This window comes from Phocoena sinus, chromosome 19, assembly GCF_008692025.1.
Source record: "Phocoena sinus isolate mPhoSin1 chromosome 19, mPhoSin1.pri, whole genome shotgun sequence".
NCBI lineage: Eukaryota > Metazoa > Chordata > Mammalia > Artiodactyla > Phocoenidae > Phocoena > Phocoena sinus.
Window position 1 is genome coordinate 19,992,201 of NC_045781.1, and position 19,957 is coordinate 20,012,157.

Below are 19,957 nucleotides of genomic sequence, written 5' to 3' on the forward strand. Positions count from 1 at the left end.
GGTTCTTAGCTCTGGTATGAGTCTGAGGGGGGAAGGCTAATTATCTGAAAATGGCCTATACTTTCCTTAATCTTGAATCAAGACAGAGAAAGGGGAAAAGGTGACTAAACAGAGAAAATGAAAATACTACTACTAACAGCAACACACATTTATTAACTGCCTACTTTGAGCCAGGAGGCAGTATCTTAAGCACATCACATAAATTACTTGTATAATCTACTACACTGTCATTACTGTCATTCCCAATTTACAGATGAGAAAAGAGAGGCACAACAAGGCTAATCCCTTGACATGTGCTCATATAGCTAGTGAGTGGTGAAGCGATGATTCAACCCAGGAAATGTGGTTCCAGAGTCCATACCTTTGCCAGGTTTAGAGGTCATTTATCTCTCTCTTTATTATTTTCTTACTGGTACCTCTATGATGTCCATTATGCAATAATTTTAAAGTCAGGCGTGGGGCAACTCTGTATCCTTATCACTGGGAATACATCTTCCAATAGACTGGTACCCACCATGCTGGGACTTAGGAGCCTCAGCCTATCTCCTCAAGATGGCTGAGCCCATGTGGCTGAGCATCGTCCAGTCCCAAAGAGATCCAGGATAGCAGGGCTGAAGAGAACACACAACAGCCTCTACAAGAACATGAAATACACTATAAATTACAGAGTTTTTGCCCAGGAGACAGACAACCAGTCATCTGAACAGAGAGTCTTCTGAGCCTCATAAATTCCGTGTCCATGTCTCACTGTGAAAGAGGTCACCTTCCCCTACTCTGCCTCCATGACTTCCATCCCAGTCATTTGCGTATATTCCCTGGTGGATTTTTAAAGATACTCTTATAGCAAGGCATCCATGTGGTTTCAACTTACAGAGACAGCCTGGCACAATCCTAGGCATTTTTTAAAAACCTGATTGAAAAGAAGCGATAATAAGAATAACTTTCTATAACTGACCATTTGGTTGTAAAAAAAAAATGTTTGGGCGGGCCAGGGATGAAGAGATGGTAAAAAGTGGGATTTCATTTGAACCACTGGGCCTACCATTCTAAGATTCTGTTAGGGTTTGATATAGAGTCCCATCCATCCACCCATCCAGTCATCCACCCATCCACTCAGCCACCCATCCATCTACCCATCCATCCATCAATACACCCATCCACTCGTCCACCCATCCATCTGCCCATCCACCTATCCATCCACCCATCTACCCATGCACCCATCCACTCATCTGCACATCCATCCACCATCCATGTATCCACCTATCCATCCTTCCAGTCACCAAAATTTTATTGAGAACCTACTGCGTATCAAGCACCATTCCAGGAATTAGGAAAATAACACTGAACAAAATACAGCAGGTCCTTACTCTTTCTAGGCTTACACTGTAGTAGGGGAGACAGACCAGAAACCAGTAAAGAAGTGGGTCACCAAAAATGATTCCTGCACCAAACATCACAATGTATTTGAAATCCTCTAACACAAAGGTAAATCAGAGCCATTTCCTCATTTGTTGTTATCATCAAGGATCAGTTGTAGAAACAAACAAAAGTGTCTTCCATGGAAATGCCAACAGTACAGAAATGTATTCCAATGTGGTAGGATCATTTGAGGGCAAATACTACAGGCAGTATTTTTATGACAAAAGCTTTATTTCTCGTCTTCTCTATACTTGATTTAAATATATACACGTATGTGGGTGCACACATATCTAGATTCAAGTATTTCAATATAAATCTTCAAAATACTTTTCCTGATTTCAGTTGATTGCATATTTCGAGCCAATGTTGCAGCAGTAATTTTTGTTCTGAATCAAAAACGAGGATCTCTCTCTCTCTCCCTCCCTCACCCTCTCTTTCTCTCTTTTTCCCTCTCTCTCTCTCTCCCCTGCGCTCGACAACCTCACCTTCGTCCCCCAGCTTCTAGCCTTAAGAAGCCCAAATATCCAAGCTGCTTTCAGAGCTGAGTGGTAACGAGGGCAAAACCTGTTTCTTCCCGTGCATTTTCCTGCTGAAGGTTTCTGGAGCCAGGGGGGCTGAGGTGCTAGTGAAAGCCACAACACAGAGGCACGAGCATAGAAGGACAGACCTTCCCACTTCGATCTGAGTGTGTAATTGTTTGAATACATCTCACCGGCACTACAATAATGTCATCCTTGGTTGACACAGATTTTAAAGATCTTTGAAAAGGTGGAATGTTATCAATCACAAGCATGATTATTATGGGATTTAAGTGGAAGAAGCTAAGATTCAGGCCCTCATTCGGGCCAGGTTCTGTGACAGAGTCTGGGGGAGAAAGAAGTAAGAGGGCTGCATTTCAGCCAGGAAGAGGATGCAGTGTGTACCCATCATCCACATATCTTTTCTCCCATAGCCAAAGATGTCCCAGGATGCACCGGGAAACTCTGGAACTCCAACTGGAATTCCCCCACACTGCAAAAAAATCTGCTTATATTCCTATCACACTAGACCAGTGGTTCTCAAGCAGGGACAACTGTGCCTCCCAGGAGACATTTGGCAATTTCAGGAGACATTTTTGGTTGTCACAACGGGGGAAAGGGATTCATAACCGATACCCAATGGGCAGAGGCCAGGGATGCTGTAAACATCCTACCTTGCACAGGGTGGCCCCACAGCAAAGAATTACCCAGCCCAGAATGTCAGCAGTGCCCGGCTGAGAAACCCCATCTCAGCTCCAGAGAAGCTGAGCCAAAGCTACAAGAAAAAAGGATGGGTCGAGGAGCATTTCCGGGAAAGGGGTCTGAAGCTGCTCCCACTGGCTGTGCAGCCCGTCCTGTTCACCAGCAGACCGAGGCAGGTGACAAGAGAGGAAAAAGCAGGACAGGGAAGAGAGGAGTCTTTGAGCCAAATTACTTGCTCTTTTGCCTTTCGATCTAAAACACACTTTCCTTATTATACGTCAGAAGGGACTGGAAATCCAGCCATTTTTTTCTTCAAGGCAAAACAACCCAGGCCCAACAAAAACACAATAATCTCTCTGGCCGATCTCTGGGACTGTCCAGCCTCTCCCTGACAAATCACAACAGTGCCTACAGCTGTCAAATTCACCCACCGAGCCCAATCAAATGCCCGGATTACTAAGGCAAAGAATTGTGAATTTCATTAAATATGTTAAAGGGGGAAAAATCAGCTTTGAAAAATAGTAATCCTGTCTTTCAACAAAAATATTATAGGAAGCTATGAATTTGGTAGATCCGAATAGGATGTTGGTACATGTTTTACTAAGGTAATATAATGGCACACTATTATTAGATCACATTAATCATTACTGTGCCAACGGCGCTGACAGCCCCACTGAAAAGGATTGAAAGGCCTGGTAATGGATATAAATTACCCATTGTGTGATAAAAGGATTTTTACTAAGAAGGTAAGAATAAAACAGCAAATTTCTAACATAACTGTTGTGTAAAAACCAAAATAAAAGTAATCCACGGTCAGTAATATCCACAAAATCAGAAGTAAGCACTTTTTCAACAAGATAAAGTCGCAATAAAAATATATATTCAGTACAAGGCAAAATTAATTTCTAAGTGCATAATTCCACTATCAATTTCCCTGGTTTATGTAGTGACCTCTGAGGCCCATGGTCAGGAGATGGTGGGTTTGGCTAATTAGATCTGAGGGTGAGTTTACAGAGATATCAGGGGAAGCCTCCGAGGAGGAGGTTGCAGACGTCAAATACGCGCGCTGCCCCTTCTTATTTTAAGTTTTTAGCTTCAGTGTGTGGAAAACACTCCATGACTGAGTTCATGATCTTGAGTCTGATTGAGGTGACAGGCACGGAGCCACTCGGAGACAGGTTTCCTCCAAGACTGGGCCAAGCCGCAGAACCACATGCTGAGTGGTGGGGAGACAGGCCCTGGGCAGTGCTTGGAGGGGCCGCCTGGCTTTGGGCAGCCATCCCACCAGCTCACCAGCTCTCGTTCCCGCTGCCAGCCAGCAGACAGCGACCCTCCAGGATGTCACACAAGACAGCGATAAGCCAACCTTGCAGGGCTTTGCCCCATCTGTGACCCCAATCTGAGAACCTCTGAGCACATGTTGACATCACATAGTCATCACACCCAGAAGACCTGGGGCCCATGCTGGATCCCAGAGACCTCTGAATCTGGAAGCTTCTCCAAAGCCCAGCCTCTGTCCAAAGAGGCAAGGGAGTAGCTGGGAGAACTCTTAGCCAGCACAGGGACCCACAACCCAAAGAGGGCAGTCTGGCTCCCCGACAAGACACAGGCAGACACCACTTCAACAAACTACAAAACAATGTTCCTTACCAGGCAAGTCTGAAAGCAATGGAGCTCCCTTGTAGCTGGTGGATATTCTTAAAGCCGTGGTGGTCAGGAACTGCAAAGATAAGACCTGTTAGAAATTCTCAGTGTCGGACACATCGACTCCAATAAGACAGGTAGACAGCATTCAGCCAAGGTAACAATTTGCTGGGCTAGTTGAGAGAGTCAAAAACATTTAATAGCCCCCACTGCCCCAATTCATTGAGCAATTTTAAAACTGGAAACTATGTGACCTTTGCTGCAATAAACCAAATTTGCTCAGCTTCTTTTTTTTTTTTTACATAGTCTAATTCAACCTTTTATTTTTTTAACATCTTTATTGGAGTATAATTGCTTTACATTGTTGTGTTAGTTGCTGCTGTATAACAAAGTGAATCAGCTATATGTATACATACATCCCCATAACCCCTCCCTCTTGCGTCTCCCTCCTACCCTCCCTGTCCCACACCTCTAGGTGGTCACAAAGCACCGAGCTGATCTCCCTGTGCTATGCGGCTGCTCAGCTTCTTTTAATGGGAAATTGCCACCTGCAAAAAGAGAATGGGGTGGGGCATCTAACCATCTCTTCTCTAGGTGGGATGGGAGAAGAAATAAGAGCACATAAGTGCCCCCCTCCTCTCTCTCTATCTCTCTTTCCCTCCCTCTCTCTCTGGAATTCTAAAAGTGAGGAACTGAGAAGGTACTCAGGGGTTCTTTTTCGCTCCCTAATTTAAGGAGCCCCCTACAGTAGACCACACACAATTTCACCCAAATTTCAATTGGCTATGCCTGGTTCAGTGGCCAGAGCAGCTTTCAATGGGTCCAGACCAGGAATCTGCAACTGACCCAGGGGTCAGGAGTGTTGTGTGTCATCAAAGTCCTCTCTCTGAACCAAGATCAGAAAAGCAGCAGGATGACATAGGGGCCCAGAGGGAAAGCCGAGATGCCCACCACAGTGGTTCTAGAGCATCAGCTGGGGTGATCAAGGCCAAGCCTCAGTCTGAGATCTCCAGCTCGGAGCCAGTGCAGCGCAGAATCTAATTTGTTTTACCATGTTACAGAAAGGACTTAATAGGGCAAGCACACATCCCCTCTTGATAAGTTGTACATTCTGATATTGTAGAAGCAGAATTCCGGTCGAGATTTAAGGATGTGTCTGCAAGTGCGTCAGAAGATGCATTTGGAGAGCACGTGGTGGCAGCCCCAGACCAAGGTACTTGAACATCAAACCACGGATTTCAACACTCCATCCAACTCCAAGACTGATTTCTGGCAACCAAAAAGGTGTTTGCTGAGTGTGTGCTAGAAGTGTTTTCTCAAAGTGTAACAGGGACACCGCTATTTGTAAACAAATTTCTACCTGCCTATCTTTTTTCTTTTTTCTTTTTTTTTTTTTTGTGGTACGCGGGCCTCTCACTGCTGTGGCCTCTCCCGTTGCGGAGCACAGGCTCCGGATGTGCAGGCTCAGCGGCCATGGCTCACGGGCCCAGCCGCTCCGCAGCATGTGGGATCCTTCCGGACCGGGGCACGAATCCGTGTCCCCTGCATCGGCAGGCGGACTCTCAACCACTGCGCCACCAGGGAAGCCCTACCTGCCTATCTTGAGACAGAAAGCAAAAGTCTACACCTCAACCATCTGTAACGAGGACAGAGATTACAAGTCTCTCTCTCTCCTCTATCAGATGATCTTCTGCATTTGTTTTTTCTGTGTCACTCAACATGAAAATCTAGGCAACGTAAAACACGTGCTCAATGCTGTGCTTTCCTAGGTTCTACCAGAGCTGAGAGGAACAGGCGTCCGGCACCCGACGTGGCTTTACGAAGATTTAATTTGCTCACAAGGCTCCTCACGCGTAGCAGGAGGTGGAGGACAGACTTAGATTTTATATCCAAGCTCATGGCTTGCAAAATTTGAGGGCTATTCTCCAGGGGCTGTTCACTTAGAAGCCTTGTAAATTCCAGTGACAGGGAGAACACGGGGAGACTTCACTGGGCAAGTCCCACCCCTGCTTGTCCTCCGGCTTCACACCACTGATCAGACCTCCGGCTCCTGCAATCTGCCTGGGGTCCTCAATCACTCGAGGCCCCAGCACAGCCCTGAGGCTGTGTTGGAGCCGTGCTCTTGTAAGGGGTCCCCCGAGTGCTTAGGGGGTTGCCCAAAGGTGGCTACCTGCCCGGGAAGTTTTGCCTAACAAGCTTCCTGCTAGAATGGGAACGTCAGGAAGGGAAATCTAGTTAGTGCCATTTGTGCCTTTGTGAGCCAGTCTAAATAGGAGGGGCTCCTGGTGTCTGATGTCATTACAGTCACTGCAAGTCGGGCAAAGGTGACCACATCAGACACTGATGTTCTTGATTCAGATGGGGAGGAAGGAAGATGGCAGTGCAGTAACAGCTCTTCTGGTGCAAGTAAGTAACTCGCACTGAGAGATAATGCAGTAACATAACCAGAAAAAGGTCCCTGACTTGAGGCCCCCGCTCATCCCTGCCTTCCACAGGGACCCACCCCACAGTGAGGAGCCAGGGCAGGGGCGCCACCCAGGAGACACTGCCCAGAAGTCCAGTTTGGTGCAGGTACCACCAGATCAGAGGAGGGGCGGGAGGGGGCAGATCACAAAGGCAGCGAAAAGCATGGCATGAGTCAAGGGGGTTTGGGTAGCAACCACCTCACCAAAAAAATGCCTGAAATCCCATCCACTACATTGATAACCCCTGCCTCCCCTTTAAAACGCAGGGAAGGCCCACATGCAGTCATTCTCAGCCACCAGCCCCAGGGAGTGAATGTGTTTAGGAGACCTGTTCCGTCAGTGGCTCAGACCTTCTGTGTGCCAAGCCCTGGGGTAGGCCAAAGGCAAGCAGATGTGCCAAGGGATCCAGAAATGGCGCACTGTGTGAAGAGTCTGGCAGGACAGGGAGCCTGCCAATAGGGGGCCAACGGCGGGACACCAAGGAGGGAGGGAGGGCATGCGAGCTGAGCCCTTCAGCAGTTGCAGGCAGGGCCTCGAGGGAGACAGGGCTGGAGGTAAGGGGAAGGCAAAGGTTCAGAGATCCTGACACGGGGCTGTAGCAAGGAGTGCAGGGTGGCTGCAACTTGGAGAGGCAGGAGAGAGAAAGCAGGGAGCACTGAGGGGGTCTGGGGAAGGAGGGATTGCTTATAGCCTGAGGCACTTCCAAGGCCCCTCTGAGGAAGGGGAGGGGAGGAGAGGGGATGGAAAGCTCTGAGAGAGGGACTTTGGAGTGGGGTGGAGAGGACAGGAAGACATGGGGGACAGAGACAGAAAAAAGTGGGAGGTGGTCCAGGCAGCTCTTGCCTGTCCTGGCACACAGTGGGCCCACACTGCGGCATCCCTGTGAATCCGCTGGGCCCCCACTAGGGGACAAGGCATGCCCCTCCCTCATGAATTCTCCCAGGGGAGACAAGGCAGCTCTGAGCAGAGCCAGGGAAACCTTGGCATGCCAGGAGCCCAGCCTCCCATTCTCAGGCACAAAGGCGCTGAGGGAAGAGGCCGTTGGCGAGTCAGGAGATGAACAAAGATGCCACACACTCCCCATCAACAGTGCCTCTGTAATGAGCCCCGAGTTGACCACAAAAGATCCTTCCTCTAGGCAAACATGTTGCCTTCCCGTGGTCATTACACACCTGTCGCCCACCCTACACCATGACAACTGGAAAGTCATACAAGTGACAACAAGAGTTACCATTTGCTGAGGGCCTGGTACAAAGCACCAGGCACCAGGCAGCAAGCTGAGGGAAGTCCCTGGGTCACCCCACAGCACATGGGGAAAGGGCTATGTCCCATTCACCTTTTAGTCCCTAACTTCTGGCAGAGGGCTTGGAGCTCAGTAAATGTTGTGTGGAGGGGTGGAAGGGAGAGTGGGAGGGAGGGAAGGAAGTAAAGAGGGAAAGGAAGGATGGAGGGAGTAGGGGAAGGTGGAAGGACAATAGGATAGAAGAGGGATGGAGATGGATAGAGGAAGGAAAAGAAGGGAGGGAGGGAGGGAAGTAGTAGAGATGGAGGGAAGCAAAAGGAGGATGGAAGGGAAGAAGGAAGGGCTGGTTCACATCACCCCTCCCCTGGTCCCCGTTCTGCTCCAGAGGCTCCCCTGCAGGAGACGGAGTATATTCCTAGAGAGACAGGATCACCCTCCTCAGGGGTCACTTGGAGGCCCAGCAGCAGAAGCAGAGCTGTCTGCTGAGGAGTCTGGGCAGTCTGCGGCAGATGGGAGTAGAGATCAACGGCTTTCCTTCCAGACAAGAGTTAGGAAAGAAGGATTCAGAGACAGGGACAGCAGAACTCCTTCAGCCCTCTGTCTGGAGAAGGGTGCAGCTAACAGGAGACATGTCTGGAGTTGTCTGAACATTACACCCCAGTCGTCCAGGGCCAAGGCCTCTGAACCTGCTCTCCTGGGCAGCGGGCTCTCCTCCGTCTGGAGGGGCACACAGAGGGGTGCTCGAGCCTCTTCTCCAAGGGACACTACCTGGGGTTACATCACCCTTTCCGAGCGTCTGGGTGCCCCTCCCAGCTCAGTACTTAATATTCTCTCCAGACCCGCTAGGGACAAGGACCCTGCCCAGAAAACGGTGGCTCCTCTGAATGGACTTGGAAGTTCCATTCCAAAGCACTGAGTGATTCGCACTTTCCTTCTCCGAGACTCTGAGGGATGAACACAGCCCCAGTGACAGCCCTCACCACCCCCATAAGTTCCCAACAGGAGAGGCTTCCTGGTGAGGAAAGCTACCTGGGAAAAAGCCTCAGGGACTAAGTCCCTCATTTACCCCTCACCTGTCAAGCGCCCCCCGTGTCTCCTAACTTCTAGCTTCCGGGGACCCGGTGGTATGCAATATTTCTGCTTGTGCGAAACTTATGTCTTAGTGAGCAGTGACAGATAAAAGTAAAATATAATGTTAGCGAATAATAAGTTCTAAGAAGAAAAAATAAAGCTGGGGAAATGACGGACAGTGACAGAGACTACCTTAGATAAGGTAATCAGAGGAGACCTCGCTAAAAAAGTGACATTGACAAGGGACCAGAAAGAAGTAAGGGAGTGAGCCCTGTGAACAGCTGGGGAAGAATTTTATAAGCAGAGCAAACAGTGAATGCAAAGGCCATGGTGTAGGACGGAGCTGGTGTGTTGCCCATGGAGCCAGGGCATGGACAGTGCGCGGGAGAATGGGACAGGGTGGGCTATTTAGGATCCAAATACCTCAGCAGGCACGGTAAGAAATATGGATTTTATTCTGAGCCATTGGTGGGTTTTGAGCAAGGGAATAACACGATCTGATTTACATTGTGCAAGAATCACTCTGGCTGCTGTGGGGAGAACAGGCAAGAGGGGGCCAGAGTGGAGGCACGCAGAGCACTGGGGAGGCTGCTGCAGTTGTCCAGGTGAGAGAGGAGGCTGACCTGACCTGGGCTGAGAGCCGCAGTGATGGGGAGAAGCAAGCAGATTCAGGATGCCTTTTGTGTGCAGTCAGTGAGACTTGCCAGGTAGGACGTCAGGTATAACGGGGGCCCAGAGTCACCCTGTGCTCATCCTGGCCCGCCACTCTGGTGGCACAGATCACCACTCCCAAATCAGCCCTTACCCGGGGCTCAGGTGCAGTAACCATATGTTTCTGATGCTTTGACATCTGGGGTCTTGATGACCCTGCAGGGACAGTCGCTCCCAGAACTAGCCAATTCCCAGAGATAGCAAATGACACCCCTGGGAGCACATCTTTCATTTGCAAACGAACCAATCCAGAACCCATGCCCCAACAACCTTCTGTATCAGGCTCTCACAATCTGGACCACCGTCCCCCTGCCCTAGTTGCCTCAGGGTCGGGTACCAGACAACCGGTGACAGCCCCTGAGCCCTGGAGCCTACTAAAATTATCTGACTAGCCAATCCTAAGTCTGCTTACCCTGCCTTGCCGCGCCTTTCTCTCAGAAACCGCATTTCCCCTCGCTCCTTCTTCTTCCTGACCAACCCTGATGCTCCCCTGGGCAGCACTGCATGACATGGCATGCCCCCTCCCCTTAAGAGCTATGAGTAACAAAAGATCTTTTCGATGGCAGTGTGTCCTGATCTGTTGGCCTCACCACACGCTTGCTCTCGGGGTCACCTTGGAGCCACTGCCCTCTTCTAACTTCTGCCAGAACAGGTGCTTGAGGAGCTGTTGTTCAACAGCCGCAAAGTGGCTCACAGCAGTGAAGGAACACTCGGAACTCAGCCAGCTCTTGCCTAAACCCCGTCAGCCCGCCCCATGGGGTCCCACAACTGACCCACCTCAGTCGGGCCTCCACATACAGGGCTGGCACCTGTGTGAGCGTGTGTGCATGTACCTGTGTGTTTGTGCACGTACATTTGGGCTGGGGGGTGGCAGCTGCCACCCTGATGCAGAGCCCAGCATCACAGGACACAACTGAAATATTATAACACGGAGTGCGTTGGGCTGCCCAGACATGCTTCCAAAGGAAGCCTCTTCTTTCATTTTAAAACAAAGGTAACTTTGATGGAGAAGCTATTTGATACCTGTTCGATCTAAATGCTTTCAGGATACACAGACATCAGACGCTCACAGGAACCTGAGAGCCCGCGATATCAGCCCGGGCGCTGGGATGATAAAAGAGGAGTGGAGAGGCTCTTCCCATCAGCTTGCGACCCGGTGCATGTATTTTTACATGCTTTAGCATGAAAAAAAGCCAAGATGCTCAGAGCCAATCAAATTACTTCCCTGTCTCTTTAATAAACAAATCCATGTGCACATTAACAGTGTTGAAAATTCAATTTAAACTCTTTGTCTGTTGCTGCTTACTCTAAAGATGGTCTTTCTTAAACAACAGAACACCAAGGAGTCGTTAGTGCTCTCTCTTCATTACTTCAAAAAACCAATCATTAGACACCAGAGTATATACGTAATTAGAAAATCACTTCCTTTGCAATCCAAGCTAAGTAGTTTACATACTGTAATTACAGGGACAAAATCAATTTTTAATCATTTCCCTGATTGGGCTCATCAGCTCTGTGGGAACATTGTAACCTGCTTGTTGTGCAAAAGCAACATCTGGGCTAAAACAATTACCCTTTGTTTGCTACAATATTCCTTAAATCTTTTTGCTTGCATAAAAAAATGAAAACATGAAGACAAGATATTTGGATGTCTTTTTGTCCTTGATCAACATATATCCGAAAGTTCTCTTCGTGACGTGAGTTTAATGTTCCCCGGAATTTACGGTTTAACAGTACACATCCAAGGAATGTATTTTTTCAGTGAGATAAAAGTATCTGATTGTTTTAAAGATCCATTCAGCTGCCTAATTGTTCCATAGCTAACACATGGTATTCAAACAACCCACACATTACAAAAGCTCATCTGGGTAATCATGGGCAACTATTATTGCGATGGTTTACACTTTTCTAATACAAATGAATGGATTTTATCAAAATTTAGAAAAAAACTAAAAAGCTGAGTATGTGTGAAAAATAGTTGGTATGAATTGGCAAGGCGAGGCTAAGCATTTTGTTCTCTTAATAGGAAATGACCTCATTTACACTGGAGTAATAATTAGTACTGCTTCACTGACAGTTAAGAAAAAAAACTTTCCCAGTATAATAAGGCAGCATCTCCTTTGTTGGGAGATCTACATTGATTATTAACCCTTGCCAAGAAATTCCAAGTTTAACTTTACGTTCCACTGGGCTCATGCTTGCTGGCAAAAGATAAAAATAGCTGCTTTGGAAACCATTGCCTCTCACCCAGATTTCCAAAGTTTCGCATCTGAGCTTTTAAGTGACAATCTGAAACACACTGGTGTCCCCTTTGAAGGGACATGGAAAGCCCCCACCACCTCACCCCGCAGCCCCAAGAGCCCCTGTCAGCCTCTGCACTCCCCCGGTGGCCCTGGTCCTCCCCATCCTTTTGAAGTTTATTGGCTTTGATTTTTGCTTGCAAGTCCCCCAACCTACAATTAATTCATAGTCAAAACAGCCCTGAGAAGGAGAAAAGGAAAGAGGGAAAGTGAAGGGAGAAGGAAGAGATCCTTGCTGGCGATTCAGTCCAGGCTGATGGTGCAGGAAGGAGACAGGGGTGCATGAGCCCTTAAAGAAATACAGTCCAGGAAACGGCCGGAATACGTTCACACACACACACACACACACACACACACACACACACACACCACTTCTGAAGGGACTTGTTCACTGACCTAACCATTCCTGAACTCGTAAGACTGACAACTGACATGTATTGAGCACTTACCATGCGCCAGCCAGAGCCTCTCATGACAATATTGACCCTCATGACAACCCAGTGAGGTGGGTACCATTATCATGTTCATTTACCGATGGGAAACTGAGGCACTAGGCACAAAGTAACTTGCCCAAGGTTAAGAGCTCATGACCATGGGAGCCACTGTGCCCCACTGTCTCCCAGCACCAGACAACATCTCTCCCCCGTGGCCTTGGAGAGCCCCGTCTCCAAAGCAGCCAAGCTTGCCTGGTGTCCACTAGTCAGAGACACCCATGGCCCCACATGCCCTCAGGAGCACACCCACGCCTTGGCACCATTCTTCACATGGATTCCTATGCCTCACCCCAAGGTGGGAGATTCCGACCCAGGGCAAGGCAGAGAAGGAGAACCTGTCCTCTAGGCTAGTGTGCTCAGGCTAGGAGGCACAGACCAGATGCACGCACTTCCCACAAGGTTCAAGATCTACGTCACTGGACATGGTGCCAAGCTGCCACGCTGGTGGAGTCCCAGAGCCTGAACCGGTGCAGGATGGCACCCCAGCTCTTCCTGCAGGCTGTTTTCTCTGAAAGCCAGTGCCTAACACTCTCCCCTATGTCTTTGCCCAACTTGGCCCAGTCTCATCCCATCCATGAGAAGGCAGATCCCACATCAGCTCAAGATTCTATAAGATGATTGGGACTGACATATATACACGAATATGTATAAAATAGATAACTAATAAGAACCTGCTGTATAAAAAATAAAATAAAATTCAAAAATTCAAAAAAAAAAAAGATTCTACAGGATGGCAAATTTGAGACAACTGTGTCCCCAGAGTAGGAGGTATGCAAAAGAAGAAAAAAAGTCCCCCAAATTTTTGGGGCTTCCCTGGTGGCGCAGTGGTTGAGAGTCCGCCTGCCGATGCAGGGGACACAGGTTCACGCCCCAGTCCGGGAGGATCCCACATGCCGCGGAGAGGTTAGGCCCGTGAGCCATGGCAGCTGAGCCTGCGCGTCCGGAGCCTGTGCTCCGCAACGGGAGAGGCCACAGCAGTGAGAGGCCCGCGTACCGAAAAAAAAAAAAAAAAAAGTCCCCCGAATTGTAAGCGCTTTCTGGTATATTGTGTCACCATATGAATTAAAAAGATTTATCCCTTTACAGAAGACATTTCATATCATCATCAGATCACAAGGTATCTATGAAGTAGCTTATCTTGAAGAAAAAATGTGAAAGAACTGGAAAACACAAAGTGCCTGTTTTCTCTTTCCTCTCTACTTTCTGCGAGCAATGTTGCTGTTCAGGTACTCTGTACTCTGCCTGGTAAATAATGCCTGAATATTCAGCCATCACAAACAGCTGCGCTGTCCAGCTTGGCAGCCACTGACCACAAGTTCCTCCCGAGCACGTGAAATGCGCCAGCCCAAAGTGAGGTGTGCTGTAAGCCTAAAATACACATCACTTTTGGAAAAATGTAAAATGTTTCATTTATATCTTTATACTTTTTACATGTTGAAATGATAATATTTTGTTTATTTTGAATTAAACAAACTTTAGTCTTAAAATCAATTTCCCCTGTTTCTTTCTACCATTTTTAATGTGGCTATTAGAAAACATTTTTTGTCTTGTTTTGTTCCTATTTTATTTTATTTATTTTTTAATTGAAGTTTAGTTGATTTACAATGTTGTGTTAATTTCTGCTGTACAGCAAAGTGATTCAGTTATATATATATATGTATATACACACATTCTTTTTTTATATTCTTTTCCCTTATAGAAAATATAAAGCTGTATACAGGTTCGCACGTGTGGCTTGCATTATGTTTATATTGTACAGTGCCAATTTCAGCCTGAGCAAAAAATCAGGCCTTTTGACAGCCGAGTTTAGCCATCATAAAAATTCACTTGTTTTCTGAAGCAGGGTTTTAGAGAAAATGTATCATCATCAATATCACTTGAAATGTTGGTTCCATAGATATTCTCTGCAATCAAAATCAAAGTTACACAAGTTCTACCTGAACCATTGTGGGATCTCCTTTACAGGTGTTGCCTTTTTCAGTTCATTTACTTTTAGTTTTATAAAACTGGTTATTCAAGTAATATGTGCTCACTTCTAGAAAATTTGGAACATCGAGATACTACAAAGAAAAAATAACATAATTCTATCAGCTGGTAGGATTGTTGTCGATATTTTGGCGTATTTCTTTCTATTCTTTTCCGTGCATGTCTCTGTGTGTGTGTGTGTGTGTGTGTGTGTGAGAGAGAGAGAGTGTTCATGATCATAGATGAAGACATACGGCATGTGCATCTTTGATTTCACATGTCCTAAAACCTCAGGTCCCAAATGTAAGAAGACTCTGTTTGGCCCTATGAGAATATAGGCTACTGGCTGAGGTGGCTGAGTTCCCACAGGTGTTACAAAGGGAAAGCATTAAGAGAAGAAGACAAGCCATAGACTGGGAGAAAATCTCAGCTAAAAACATATCTGATAAAGGACTGGTGTCCAAAATATTAAAAAATCTCTTAAAACTCAACAATAAAAAGCAAACGGCCCACTTAAAATGGGCAAAAATATCTGGATGCCTCACCAAAGGAGATCTACAGATGCAAATAAGCATGTAAGATGCTGGACATCATATGTCATTAAGGAAAAGCAAATTGAAACAATAATGAGATACCATCACTTATTAGAATGACTAAAATCCAAAACTATGACACCACCAAACGCAAAGCTGTAGAACAGGGGCTCTCATTCATTGCTAGTGAGAAGGCAAAATGGTGCAGCCACTCTGACAGTTTGGTGGCTTCTTACAAAGCTAAACATACTCTTCCCATACAATCCACCAGTCATGTTCCTTGGTATTTACCCAGAAGAGTTGAAAACACATCCACACAAAAACCAACACACAGACGTTTATAACAGCTTTATTCATGATGGCCAAAATGCATAATCAACCAAGATGTCTCTCAATAAGAGAATGGACAATCTGTGGTACATCCAGACAATGGAATAGTACTCAGCCATAAAAAGAAATGAGCTATCAAGCCACAAAATGACATAGCAGAACCATAAAGACATATTGCTAAGAGAAAGAAGCTAGTTTTAAAAGTATGATTCTTACTGTATGATTCCAACTCTACAGCTTTCTAGAAAAGGCAAAGCAAAGGAGACAGTAAAATGATCAGTGGTTGTCAGGGTTTGGGGGAGGCAGAGATGACCAGGTGAAGCACAGGGGATTTTAGGTCAGTGGAATTATTCTATATGAAACTCTAATAATGTATACATTTGTCTAAACCCATAGAATGTACAGCATGAAAAGTGATCCCTTAATGTAAACTATGGGCTTTAGGTGATAATAATACATCAGTGTTGGCTCATCAACTGTAACAAATGTACCACACTAACACAATAGGAGAAAATGTGGGGAAGGACTATACTTTGCGCTCAATTTTCCTGTATACCTAAAGCTAAGAAACAAAGTCTATTAATTTAAAAGGAAAAACAAAGGGAAAAGAGAAAGAACAGCTTTGAGGAAGCATAGGGAACTGCTCTTTCCCGGCTGGAGGATTTCCATGTCTGCAAATCAGGAAACCTCTCCAGTGCTTAGAGATTTCGGATCCTTCAGAAGCCTTCTGGCCACCACTTCTCTGACGAGTTGATGTCCAAAAACTTCCCACAGAGGCTGCTCGGGCAGTCCTTGGAGAATAGCGCTGGGCACTTGGCACAAACCCCACTGGCTGGCCTGTTTGTACTTCTGTGTGTACCACATCTCGTGGTTTTCTCGTTGGCTCAACTCACAAGACGAACTGACTTGTGTCTCCAGAGCAGAGTAGGTCAGCCAGGCCTGCACCCCCTCTCAGAGCCCATCTTCTGGACAGCAAGGGAAAGGAGCTGCCCAAACTATTTCCACTCCTCAGGCGGGGCAGCCCCCAAAGCCCCATCCTTACTTCTTCATCTCCAAGACAGAAACTTGAATGAATGCCTCAGAAAGTACTGAAAAGGATATGAGGAGTCAGACAGAGGTGCAGAGTGGGCATATGCCACCTCCCACCCGGAAACCAGCAGAATGTAGAGAGTGTCTCGAAAATTCAACAGAACCGTGGTGTCATCTGGGCATAGGGTGCCATCAAAATGCTGCTGTTCTACTGAACTGTCACCTCTCAATCCATATTAAGTTTAGCTCCTGCTACTGGTTATTCTGGAGAAGGCCATGAAAATTCAGGGCCGGGGCTTCCCTGGTGGCGCAGTGGTTTAGAGTCCGCCTGCTGATGCAGGAGACACGGGTTTGTGCCCCGGTCCGGGAAGATCCCACATGCCGCGGAGCAGCTGGGCCCGTGAGCCATGGCCGCTGAACCTGCGCGTCAGGAGCCTGTGCTCTGCAACGGGAGAGGCCACAGCAGTGAGAGGCCCGTGTACCGCAAAAAAAAAAAAGAAAAGAAAATTCAAGGGCGGACCGATTTGGAGGCCACATAAAGTATTTCGCACTGTTTTCCTGTGATTTTACAGTAACAAGAAGAATTAGTAACGAGAAGAAACAGTAACTGCCAAAGCCATGGGTCCCTCAAGTATTCTGCATGCTATAGCAAAAAAAACAAACAAAAAAAGCAAAGGTGACAGATGAAAACTAACAAGGAAAGTCTCCAGGAGTGTGACTCTGAGGGCACAGCCCACTGAAGGGGGACAGAGAGGCCTGAGAAAATCTAGTCCTTCTTAGCCTATCCCACCAAGCAGCCAGTGAAAGGCCCCGTTGCCTGTCTCATGGTAAAGTTCCTATTTCAGAAAATTCAAACCTAACAATTCACAGAAAAGAAAAAAATGTCCTTTCCTTCTCATCTTCCAAGCCTTTCCATTTTGGTAAAGATTTTATAAACATTCTTAGAAAGAGTATATTCTCTCTCCTCTGCCCACAGGTAACTAACAAGGGATGGCAGATGTTTCAGAAACAGCACATTATATAAAAAAATAAAAAAAAAAAATCCAATGTCACTAAAACCAGAATGGAAAATGTTTTATACGTTAACAAACATTGTAATGAATTTGCACAACCTTAACCGACTGTATACCCAGCATAATGAAATGGTCTCCATCTTTTCAAATAAAAAATTACGTATCTAGCACATAGCTTTAGAAAAGCATTGTTCTTTTAAAAAAAACAAACAAAAAGAACGCCTGCATTTTCCCCAGCTACCATGTAATTTGTGAGATGCATTTTTAAATGATCTGCAACAGCAGCGGCTTCATCGGTCAGATGATACCGATAGATAATTCACCAAACCATCACATGATCTTCCATCACTCTAAAAGACGCGAATATATTGCCACAAGCTTTGGGAATAATGGGTGCACCTGTTTACGGTGTCACCTCTGTTTGCTAATTGTCTCCTTGAGCTACATTTTACTTCTAATGCATTTATTTTTGACAGGCAGTGTCTATTTAGAAATCACATTACTTCAAGTGCAATTGTTCTTTTGTCTATCAAGTAAATGAAGTGTTGTTATACAGATTTCAGGTTCTGATTAGTAAAGTATCAGAGCCCCAAAAAGGTCAATCAGTTATTTACCTGAGGTAATAGAAGGATGACAGACATCTTGAATATACTCCAGCTCACGCTATAGGCCATTTTATTATAATTACTCAACTCAGTCTAACTTAAATATATATTCCTGGGGTTAGCAGCTTAAAAGGCACACTGAGAGCACATGTCCAGAGACTGGCATCAACGCAGAATGAAGGCATGTGGGTCTTGTGTTTGCACGCCGGGGTGTCACCCATTCAAATGTGCGGTCCCTGGAAATACCAACAATTGTGGCCAAACGATCGTGTGGGTAGGTACTTGTCCCCATCTGTTGGCTTGGATGAATTCTTCCATTAAAATAGATATTTTTAAAATAATTTTTCAAATGATTTTACTCTTCAGGTCTGATTTGATGAGTGAATTCAGATCAATATGAAAGTAATTACAACCGAAACAAAAGACTGACAACAACCGGACCAAGACTGCCTTCGACTTCCGCTCTAGAGCTGGTGGAGCCAGCTGCCTCCACCGATGGCCATGTGCAGGCCACGCCAACAGACCCCAAGCTGTGGCCCCTCTCCATGTATGAGGAGAGGCCGGGGACTGACTTAAGCCAGAAACCAGATTCACACAGACATTAACATACACAGGTTAAATAACGAGAAGATGTTCAATTTGAAGGAAAACATAACCTGAGCGCCAACTCACTACTGAGTGCTCAGATCCAAATGTCTAAATCTCACGTACCCTCAGATGATTCCTACAGAGTGCCCCTCCACCTGACTTACCACCTCAAAGGCAACCCAAAGCATGAATCATAGAGACAGCTCTATATTTAGGAGTCACTTGTCTCTTAAGTGGATCATCTACAATTTCTTTTTTATTCTTCCTGCTCTCTCCATCCATGAATTGCAGGATTCTCACTCCCTCCTCGCTTGTGCCCTACCCATGCTCCACGGCTCACACCGCTCAGTTATCCGTGGTGCAGCATCTAGCCGAGCACCACCAAGCCTCGCACGGGGTCAGAACACCAAACACACCCCTCTCCGGACACCCACCTCGTTCAGACCTGTGCAAGGCGGCCACCCCAGGCAGGCAGTGGGCTTACAGACAATTCTAGAGACCACCGCTACTCAACACACTTGCCAAAAGAAAGAGACACGAAAAGCCACGCTCGCCTTAAGTCACATTTTAAATTGGCTCCCTGGAGCATTCCCTACCTTGTTCACTAAAGACTGTGTGCGTTTCCTCAGTGTTTAGCATATGCTATGTAACCTGAGCAGGACTTGCATTGTATCACTAGTTGTTTTTCCAAAGTGTTTTCCCATCAGGACCATAATTATATGCAAACTACTTGACTTAGAACCATTTGCAAACATGCGTTAAATGTTCACTAGGATTATTCCACCACCTAAAAGCAAGAAAAGAGGAAGACACATGAATCCTTCCTTGGGGACCCAAGGCCAGTGAGACAGGGGAAACCCTGACATGTAGAACCACAGACTATCCTTAAGTAGCAAAACCTCCACGACGTTTTCTACAGGAGCGACGAGGAATGTCCTCTTCATTCTGCAATTTATTTCAACTCTAAGTACCCTAATCATGGGAAGTACTTTTTGCTTTTTAAACAGCCTGCTTGTTTTTACAGGTCAAGAGCATAAATAAAACAGTCAAGTTGGAAACTTGGAAAGCTCATTTTCAGGAGAAGGAAGTAGTTATAGATCGTCCATTTGTTCAGACACGAGGCAGCTCTCAGGAGGCAGCTCAGGCGCGTGTGAAAGCCAGACCCTGGCCGGCCAGCACTCACTGAGAGGGCCCAGAAGCACGCAGTCCTCTTATTTTGGGAGAATCACTCTTGGGAAAAGACTGGGGAGTTATTGGAAACCCTCAGAGGCTATACTGTAAGGTTTTAATACAAATAGGCCTCCAAGCCAAGGATTAAAGAGCGGTG

At 46.5% G+C, this 19,957-nt stretch overlaps 1 protein-coding gene across 2 annotated transcripts in view; it reads right to left on the reverse strand.

Moving 5' to 3' along the window:
* The window catches only part of ZNF536 (zinc finger protein 536), a 418,033-nt gene that overhangs the window by 360,428 nt on the left and 37,648 nt on the right, over window positions 1-19,957 (reverse strand). For both annotated transcript variants that reach the window (XM_032613632.1, XM_032613631.1), the window contains exon 2: window positions 4,290-4,359. The gene's annotated coding sequence lies outside the window, so the exon portion shown is untranslated. The remainder of the gene's footprint in view (window positions 1-4,289; window positions 4,360-19,957) is intronic.